At 33.8% G+C, this 9,794-nt stretch overlaps 1 non-coding gene across 1 annotated transcript; it reads left to right on the top strand.

Annotated features, from left to right (window-relative positions):
• The first annotated feature begins 6,089 nt into the window (after positions 1 to 6,089).
• Positions 6,090 to 6,196, top strand: LOC134363505 (U6 spliceosomal RNA). Its single transcript, XR_010021740.1, has one exon. It is a non-coding gene; the product is annotated as a U6 spliceosomal RNA (small nuclear RNA).
• The last annotated feature ends 3,598 nt before the right edge of the window (positions 6,197 to 9,794 follow it).

The raw sequence follows: 9,794 nt of genomic DNA on the forward strand, positions 1-9,794 counted from the left end.
GGGAAAACTGGATATTAATATGTAGGAGAATGAAACTTGAACCATACCTCTCTCTGTGTACCAAAATTAACTCAAAATGGATTAAAGTATTAAACATACATTATGAAACAATAAAACTTAAAAAAAAAAACAGGGTAAGCACTCTAGGAAATAGGTGTGGGTAAAGACTTCATGAATATGACCCCCAAAGCACAGGCAACCAAAGGAAAAATAAACAAATGGGATTATATCAAACTACAAAGCTTCTGCACAGCAAGAGAAACAATTAACAGAGTGAAAAGACAACCAACAGAGTGGGAGATAATCTTTGCAAAATATAAATCTGACAAAGGATTAATATCCAGAATACACATGAAACACAAACAACTTTAGAGGAAAAAAAAAAAAAAAAGCAAATAATCCAATTAAAAAATGGGCAAAGGAGCTGAATAGGCATTTCTCAAAGAAGTCATATGAATGACCAACAGACACATGAAAAAATGCTCAACATCACTCAGCATTCAGGAAATGCAAATCAAAACCACTTTGAGATACCATCTCCAAGTTAGGATGGCTAATATCCAAAAGACTGAGAATGATAAATCCTGGCAAGGTTGCAGAGAAAAATAAACTCTTATACGCAGTTGGTGGGACTGCAATGTGGTGCAGCCTTTATAGAAAATGGTATGGAGGTTCCTCAAACAACTACAGATAAATGTACCACAAGACCCAGCTATTCCACTGCTGGGAATATACCCAGAGGAATGGAAATCATCATGCCGAAGGGATACCTGTACACCCTCGTTTATTGCAGCATCATTTATAATAGTCAAGAGTTGGAACCAGCCCAAATGTCCATTATCAGATGAGTGGATAAGGAAACTGTGGTATATCTACACAATGCAATACTAATCTGCTATAAAAAAGAATAAAATACTACCATTCACAGCAACATGGATGGACTTAAGAAAATTACATTAAGTGAAACAAGTCAGGCACAGAAAGAGAAATACCACATGTTCTCACTTATTTGTGGGAGCTAAAAATAAATAAATGAATAAATATAGAAACAAACTGTGTGGGGGGAGAAGACATAATAATCGCAATAATTCCTTGAATTTGTTAAGACAAGTGAACCGATATGATGGGGGGGAGGGGATTGAGAGAGGGGGGAAGAGGAACGGGTAAAGGATCATGAAAATCAACTACTACAATGTACATTGATATTTTAAAATAAAAAAAAGTTATTGATTACAAAAAATAATAAAATGCAATTCAATTTTAAGTACAATAAATAAATAAATAATAAAAAAGCCATGATATGTAAACAATCACTACATGTGTCCATTGACAAATGGATGAATAATGAAAAAGTGGTATATGCATACAATTAATATTATACAGCCTCAAAAAAGAAGAAAATCCTTCCATATGTGACAACATGGATGAACCTGTAGGACATTATACCGAGTAAACATAATTTAAGTTGTTGATAGGATAGATTTCAAGTTAAATATTTCTACAATAAAAAAAATTAAAACAATTATATTTTATTAAGACTTGTTTTATGGTCCAGCGTATGTTCTCTCCTATTGAATGTACACATTTACTTGCAAAGAATGTATGATATAAAATTGCCAGAGTTAGTGTTCAATAAATATTAATTACATCAAGGTAAATGATAGTGCATTCTTAAAACCTCTGTATTTTTGCTAATTTTTTTCTGAGTGTCTTTCTTCATCCTTTTTTAAAAAAAATTCTAAAAGGTTTGATTTTTTTTCTGTTGGTTTTTTAGGTAAACTTCATGAAATAGTCTAAGCATTTGTTCTATGGATTATAACATACATCATCAATTTTTTAGTCTGTTCATAAACTTGTGCCACTTTCTGTAAAATGTAGAAAATTTTCAACTACACAGATTCAAACTACTTTATTTATTTATTTATTTATTTTTAATTTTAATTTAATTTAATTTAATTTTATTGTCCTTTTTTGTGACCGCACTCAGCCAGTGAGCGAACCGGCCATCCCTATACAGGATCCGAACCCGCGGCGGGAGCGCTGCTGCGCTCCTGCGCTCCCAGCGCCGCACTCTCCCAAGTGAGCCACGGGGTCAGCCCCAAGCTACTTCATTTTTCATTCCAGGGATCTGTATAATTTTTCTATAAAGGGCTAGATAATAAATATTTTAGGCTTTTCTGATCACACATGGTCTCTAACATTTCTTCTTCTTTTTCTTCTTCCTTTTCAACAATCCTTTGAAATGGAAAATCCATTCTTATCCTGTAGGTTGTAAAACCATATACCATAAGCTGAATATGGCCTGCAGCGCTTGGTTTTCCAACCTCTCCTTTTAATTTAATATGGGTAATATCTACATATCATAAAATCAATAATATGGTGTTAAAAACGTTGCTTTTAATAATATATGCGTTTCAAAATTTAATCTTCTGTATATATCCATCTTTCTGAGCAACTGAGTTGCATCTGGCATCAGTTTTCCTCCATCCTGAAGAATTCGCTTTAACTTCTCTTTATTGCTTGGGCTATGAATTCTCTAAATTTACTTTTATTGGGAAATTTATTTCACCTCCATTTATGAAATATATTTTAACTGAATAGTTTTGTGTGCTTTCTTTTGTGTCTTTGTATTTTTAGCTCTCCCTTCTGACCTCTATCATTTTTGAGCAGAATTTCCTAGGTAATGTAACTACTAGGTAATGTAATTCACTAGGTAACTTAATTACTAACAACTATGTTGTTCCTTCATATTAATATGTCATTTTTTCTCTTATTGCTTTCAAGATTTTTGGGGTTTTTTTTTGTTTGTTTGTTTTGGTTTTTATTATTTTTTAGGTTTCAACAGTTAACTATGATGCACTTAGTCATGCTCTTCTTTGTATTTATCTTGCTTAATATAATAGTAGATTATTTTTAATCTATATGTACATTTCAGAAATTTGGAAATTTTTCAGCCATTATTGTATTTAACATTTTTCTATTCCATTTTCTCATTTCTATTTTTCTCAAACTCCTAATACATTTAATTTAAGCTGTATTAGATTATCTACTAAATTTCCGAGGCTGTGTTCATATGCTCTTGTATTTTTCATCCCTTCTTCAGAAAGGATAATATTTTTGCCCTATTTTCAAGTTCACTCTTTCCTCTGTCATCTCCAATTTTCTGTTAAGTTCATCCAGTGACTGTTTTTTGTTTGTTTGCTTGTTTTTACATTGCAATTATTGTTATTTTTTTCTGCAAAAATTTTTCTATGCTTCTTTCTGTAATTTCTGTTTCTCTGCCTCACTTTTCTATCTTGACATTCGTTCAAGGCATATGTACTTTTACATAATTAAGACTAAGAATGATAGCTGATTTAACATCTTTGTCTGCCACTTGTGATGCTGGGCCACCTGTGTTGGTCTCAGTTTATTATCTTTTCCTTTGACACGGTTGTATTTGCCTTTTACCTCATGTGTCAGATAAGTTAGGATTGTATCCTGCAAATTAGAAATGTAGATTCGGTTATTTCTTTCTCATGAGTGTGCTTCTTCTGTTTTATTACATAACTGGCTCAGTTGGATACAAACTACAAACTATTTCTTCTGTGGCAGTTCCAAACACAGTTCAACCTTTTGTCTTTAACTGAGAAGCTTTGTGTCTGCTGTGTACATGTGTTGTTCTGAGGTCAGTTAGGAATGTGAAGGACAGAATTTGGAGATCTCCTATGTGGTTCCTTTACTTCTGAAAACCCCCATCTTTTAAAAAACCTCGATGGTTTCCCTGAGTATGCTTTCTTCATAAGTAAACCCTACGGTTCCATGAGTGATGATTCTGCCTCCCAACTAGAAGAGATAAAATCAGAGAATTTAGTCCTTAAAATATTTCTGCTCTACAAGATAACTCTATACTAGACTATATCTGCATCTCTTTATTTTTCAGTGCCTTCAGATAGCTGCTTTATCTATTATTTCAAGAATTTTTACTTATCTGCCGAGGGATCATTTTAGTATGTTCTTAGTTACTCCCTGGAGACATTTTAAAACTCTTCTGAACTTTAATTTGATGTCTTATTTTTCCTGTAGGAACACTGATGCTTGTCAAATGTGTCTTTTAAAATTCTGTTTGGAAAATATGTCCTTAGGAAAAGACACATTTTTGTATTTCAGGTGTTTTAAAGGCTTTATATGTACTTAATATTTCAGTAAATGTGGATTGAGACTGTTATCGAACAAAGAAGGTCCACCTGCCCAATGTGCAGCTAAACCAATCACTGAACACTGGGTTTTACAGTAAAGAAAATACAGGCTTTATTCCATGCTGCCAACTGAGGAGAATGGAAAGCTAATGCTTGAAACCCCAACTCCCCAGTAGCTTTTAATCAGGGAGATTTAAAGGCAAAAATTAAAGGTAAGGAGTTAAGGCTTATGAACATCTCTGATTGGTTGGCTCTTGTGCAAGCTTCAGCATCTTCCTTAATCTTGATCTATTTTGGTTTGTAGCAATATCTTGTCTGATTTCCATATGATCTACATAACTGTGGTCTGGTCACCTGACCTCAAAATCTGCATAAAACACAACTTATATCTATTCATGGTAATGGAGGCTGGGAAGTCCAAAATTAAGCTGCAGTCCTGTGTAGTGTCTGGTGAGGATTCTCTTCCTAGTTCATAGATGGCCATCTTTTCACTGTCTTCTCCCACAGCAAAAAGGGTGCAGAAGCTCTCTGAGGTCTTTTTTAAAAGAGCACTGATGTCATTTGAGATGGTAAAGCCCTCATGATCTACTCACCTCCTGAAAGTCCTACCTCTAGATACCATCAGCTTGGGGGTTAGGATTTTAACCTGCGAATTCTGGGAGGACACAAACATTCACTCCATAGCAGTAGAACATGATAACTGGTCCTCAAACATTGAATAGACGATGTGAATGTGATCGTGGAGATTATGGGGAGAGGATGGAGGGAGTGGTGGTAAATATTCTAGACACAGGTGTCAGTCTAAGTGGGTACACTGATTAGGAAACCAGGGAGCATATATAAGACATGAGTACTTGGTTTTGGCCAGAGTGAGCAGTTTCAGTGTGTAGCTTGGATAACCTGTTTTCAGCTTCATCACTGCTCTTTTACTTCTCAACGTTTCCCTTTTCTTCTGTTTTATATCATCAAATTGTTCCTTGTACAGAGATAGAAGCCTCTTAGCTTCTCTGTATCCAATCATATGCATAAGTGGATATAGAATAAAAGTGAGGTGGAATAGTGCGATCTGTCAGAAAAGAGAACAGACAGAAACCAAGTCAGCTTGTCTAGATATAATTGATACTCTCCACCCAGGAATAGGAAAAAGATCTTGAGAATTTCTGCTTTTAACAACTTTTTGTATCCTTCACCAAGAAGCTGTTTCTGCCCACGGAACTTATTTACCATGGAGTCAAGTCTCACTATCATTTTCATGTGATATCTACCCAGCTGGGCAGAAGGATTCTCATTTTTATACTTAGTAGTTCAATTCTTGGGAAATAAATTATAATCGGCAGCAATAAATCTAAAATAGATTCTAATGTTCCTGAAGTTTTGCTTAATATGTTGTATAATTTTTAAACATGTATTTATTCCAAAACGAATACATGATTTAAACTTTTTAAAATAACATTTATGCACCTTAATCTACATCAATTAAATTTTCTTGTGCTTCTAGAGGTAGACAACAGTGTTTAGTGGAGAAAAAATAAGAAATTAAAGACAGATTCTGGTTCAAATTTTGATTGTACCACTTACTAGCTGTATACCTTACATATATTATTTACTCTCTCTGAATCTTAATTTCCTCCTAAGTTAAATGCCTGTCGTATGCTTGTCAACTTGGTTGTAAAAAATAAAACTAATACATGCAAGATACCTTCATATATACATATAAATGAAAAAATATAGCATGTATTATTATTGCTTTTGTGTAGTATTAGTAGTGGTAATATTAGTGGTAATAGTAGTAGTTGTCTCCACCCCTTTCTCCTACTCTTTCTCTTCCTCTTCCTCATTATTATTATTAATAATACCATTGTATTTTATTGCAATCTGCTGCCATCAACCTTATTTAAAATTACTGAACAAGTGCTCACTTCGGCAGCACATATACTAAAATTGGAACGATACAGAGAAGATTAGCATGGCCCCTGCGCAAGGATGACACGCAAATTCGTGAAGTGTTCCATATTTTTTAAGTGAAACAAGTCAGGCACAGAAAGAGAAATACCACATGTTCTCATTTATTGGTGGGAGCTAAAAATTAATATATAAATTCACACACACACACACACACACACACACACACACACACAAACCGGGGAGGGGGGGAAGAAGATATAACAACCACAATTACTTGAAGTTGATACGACATACGACAAGCAAACAGAAAGGACATTGTTGGGGGGCAGGGGGGGAGGGAGAAGGGAGGGAGGTTTTGGTGATGGGGAGCAATAATCAGCCACAATGTATATCGACAAAATAAAATTTAAAAAAATAAAAAATAAAAAAAAATAAAATAAAATTACTGAACAAGATTTTATTGCACAGGCTGTAACCCAACAAAATGGGCCTCCTAACTGCCCCTATAAATACTGAGTAAAATTTTATCACTGCACAGTTTTCTAGGTATTTTCTGTGCCTCTGTTGCCTTTTCTACTCCCATATTTACCCCCTGGACATATCTTTATAATACTTCAATACCCTGCCCAAGTTCTACCACCTAAGTTTTGCCTTTTCTTACGAACATTAGCCATAATAAAAAATCTGTTCTCTAAACTTACATGTGGCATATACCATCTCTCTGTGTCTCTCAGTTGATCTTTAGAAGGTATCACTACTCTTTTTATAAGTGAACAGTATTTTTCTCCATTTTAGAGGCTCTCTCTGGGTACATAGTGTTTCTCAATTTAATGTGCAAAAGAATCACCTGTTGAGTGTAAAATCAAATTTCCAGGCCCTATGTTCAAATCTCTGTTTTAACAGGTCTGAAATGAGGCTGAAGAATATGTGTTTTAAAAATTTCCTGTTGATGTTATTGCATGAAGTTTATTAACTTCTTTTTGAGAAATATCTAGTTAAATGCCAAATTTTGTTTATAAATCTGTGGTAAAAATCACTGGATTTGAAGACAGAAATGCTTAGATAATATCTTTATCAGCTGGATATTAGTTTTGTTATCTTGGTTAAGTCATTGGACATCTTTTAGACTTGAATCCCTCACCTATCAAATGAGTTAATAATAGTACTTGTACTAGTTACATATCAAAACATTGCTGATGTGTAATATAATAAATACTTGTTTAGTTAGTAAGAAAAGGAAATACAATATTAGGTTAAAATAACAATAACAAATAATGTTAAGATAAAACTCAGGGAATTTTCTGTATAAAAGGATAATCATAGGTATTCAATAAATAATTTTAATTATTAAAATAATGCTTTAGAAGAAAGATGGGAACGTAACAAGCAATGCATACTTTTACATTTTCTCCTTATATCAATCTACCTCTCTGTATTTATTTTTCCTCTGTAATTAAATTGCTTGTTAACAACCCACATTCTTTTATGTAATCTAAAAGGTCTATAATGTTGGGTGCTTTGAGCAAAATTGGCTTACTTGTATTAAAGTTTTTTTTTTTACTCTGTTTTAAAATCAATACGTTTTTATGTATCTTTTTTGTTCTCCACTAATTCATATCTCTCTTCTTCTTCCTGCTATTATAGATTTATTGCATTTTATATATCCTTTTCCTTGTTATTTTAATTTAATTTAGGGAAGGAAAAAAAGCAAATTGAAGCTTGTAAAGTAATAACATAGGCAGCAACTCCCAGTATCAACTTGGAAACAAGTATAGGTATTAGCTCGATAGGTGATAGGGATATGGTGTATGGGGATAAGAAACAGAGGATAATGCTGCATGCCACAGCACAGGAGCAGGAATTTATAAGATGCATTTTGGTTACCATATATAGTATGGTGAGACTGGAATAAAAATGTGATATGGGAGGGAAGAGGCCAGAATGGTAATCATTCTATTAAATATTCAATTTTTGTGAGATACTATAGTGTTCACTGGAAATATGTTGGTAAGCAAAACAGAAATGATGTTTTCCTGCTTCAAGATAGTATCTGAGGGGGGAGAGAGACATTACACAAATACATGTTTAATTACTTACTGTAATGACTGATATCAAGGAGGTTTCAGAACTTTATAACTTTATTAAAGTAGATAACATTAATCCAAGGGGTCATGAAATGTCACCTTGAGATAGTAACGTTGAGCTGAGATTAGAAGTAGGCAGGTTGAGAAGGAACAGCACTGTAGGCGGAAAGAGTGTGTACAAGGATCCTGATGTGGAAGGGTGCCTTGAGCTTTCCAGGAAACTAAAGACTGTCAGAGAAGATGGAGACCTGACAGCAGAACTTTAAGAATTACTATGGAAGGAAGCAAGAGTCTATCTCACAAAATCTGTTTTGTCCACATTAGAAATTATGTCCCCTATTCTTAGAACAATGAGAAACTTTATTTAGCAGGATATGAGAAGTCAGAACCAGAGGACAGGGTGAGTTCAGGATGTGGCTCCATATTCCATCGAGAAACGTTAGGTACAAAGGAAAAGACTGATTTATCACAGTTCACCCAAATCTTTATTATTTTTCAAAATCCATTCCTCTAGTTACCTTTATTGAGAGATAAAGAGAAGCTGTCGTAGTCAAAACTCTGTTTGTAGTTTTATATTGAATGGATCTTTTTATTTAGAATGAAAATAACAGACTAGAAAGGAAAACTCTAGAATACAAGAGAGCAATCAGTATGGGGTTACACTAATAGAAGAGAGGAAGTGAATAGTGAATATAGAGAAATGGAGATGAACTTAAAAATAAATTTGGCAGGTAAAATCATAGGATGGTCCATTTGAATAGATATTGTGTATGACAGTAATATGTAAAGAATTATTTGCAGGCAAAAATGCAGTACAGAAAAGAGCCTTCTGTTCTAAGCTAGTTTATACTTTATTTTTAATATATGGGGATCCATTGTAATATTTTAAGCATGAAAGTAGTATGACTAGATACATATTTCCAAATGAACATTCAGAGAAAGCTGGTAAAACTAAGGTCAGAGGTCCAAATTAAGAGGTTATAATCTATAAATGAGATCAGAAATGATGAGGGCAATAGAAATAAAAAGTTCAAATACTTTGAGAGGTGTGTGAAAAAGACATTATAGGAGAGCTTCCAATTTTCTGCTTAAGTTCTTGTGTGGGTGGTTGTTTAAAGCAAACAAGATAGGTTCGTAGAAAGACTAAAGTTTACATTTTGTAAGGAAAATTTATATTGCTCATATTGTCCATGTTGAATTGTGGGTGCTTGGGAAATTAGAGATGAGTAGTTTTGTTCTTAATGGGAAAAAAAAAATCCAGAAGTCTAAATCCTTAATGAGTTGACCACTGTAGCTTATCTTTATCTCTCAGCAAAGATAACTAGGGGAATAGATTTAGGAAAATGAACACCTTCATGAAACATGAGAAATCATTTTCTTTTGGACATAATGTTTCTAGACTCCATGTGGAGCCAAGTCCTCTGGTTGTCACTTCTCTTGTGATTAGAACACAAGGGAATGATGTCAAATTCAAGGGATAGTAGGATTTCCCATATACAAGTTACATTCATAATTCTCCCACCAAAGTCAAACTTTATACAAAAATAGGTGAACATTGTGTTGTTAAGAAATTCATTCTGTCCTTGGGTCCATCTCATTGATGAGAAAGGAAAACACTGTTCTTCTC

The sequence above is a fragment of the Cynocephalus volans genome, chromosome 14, assembly GCF_027409185.1.
Source record: "Cynocephalus volans isolate mCynVol1 chromosome 14, mCynVol1.pri, whole genome shotgun sequence".
NCBI lineage: Eukaryota > Metazoa > Chordata > Mammalia > Dermoptera > Cynocephalidae > Cynocephalus > Cynocephalus volans.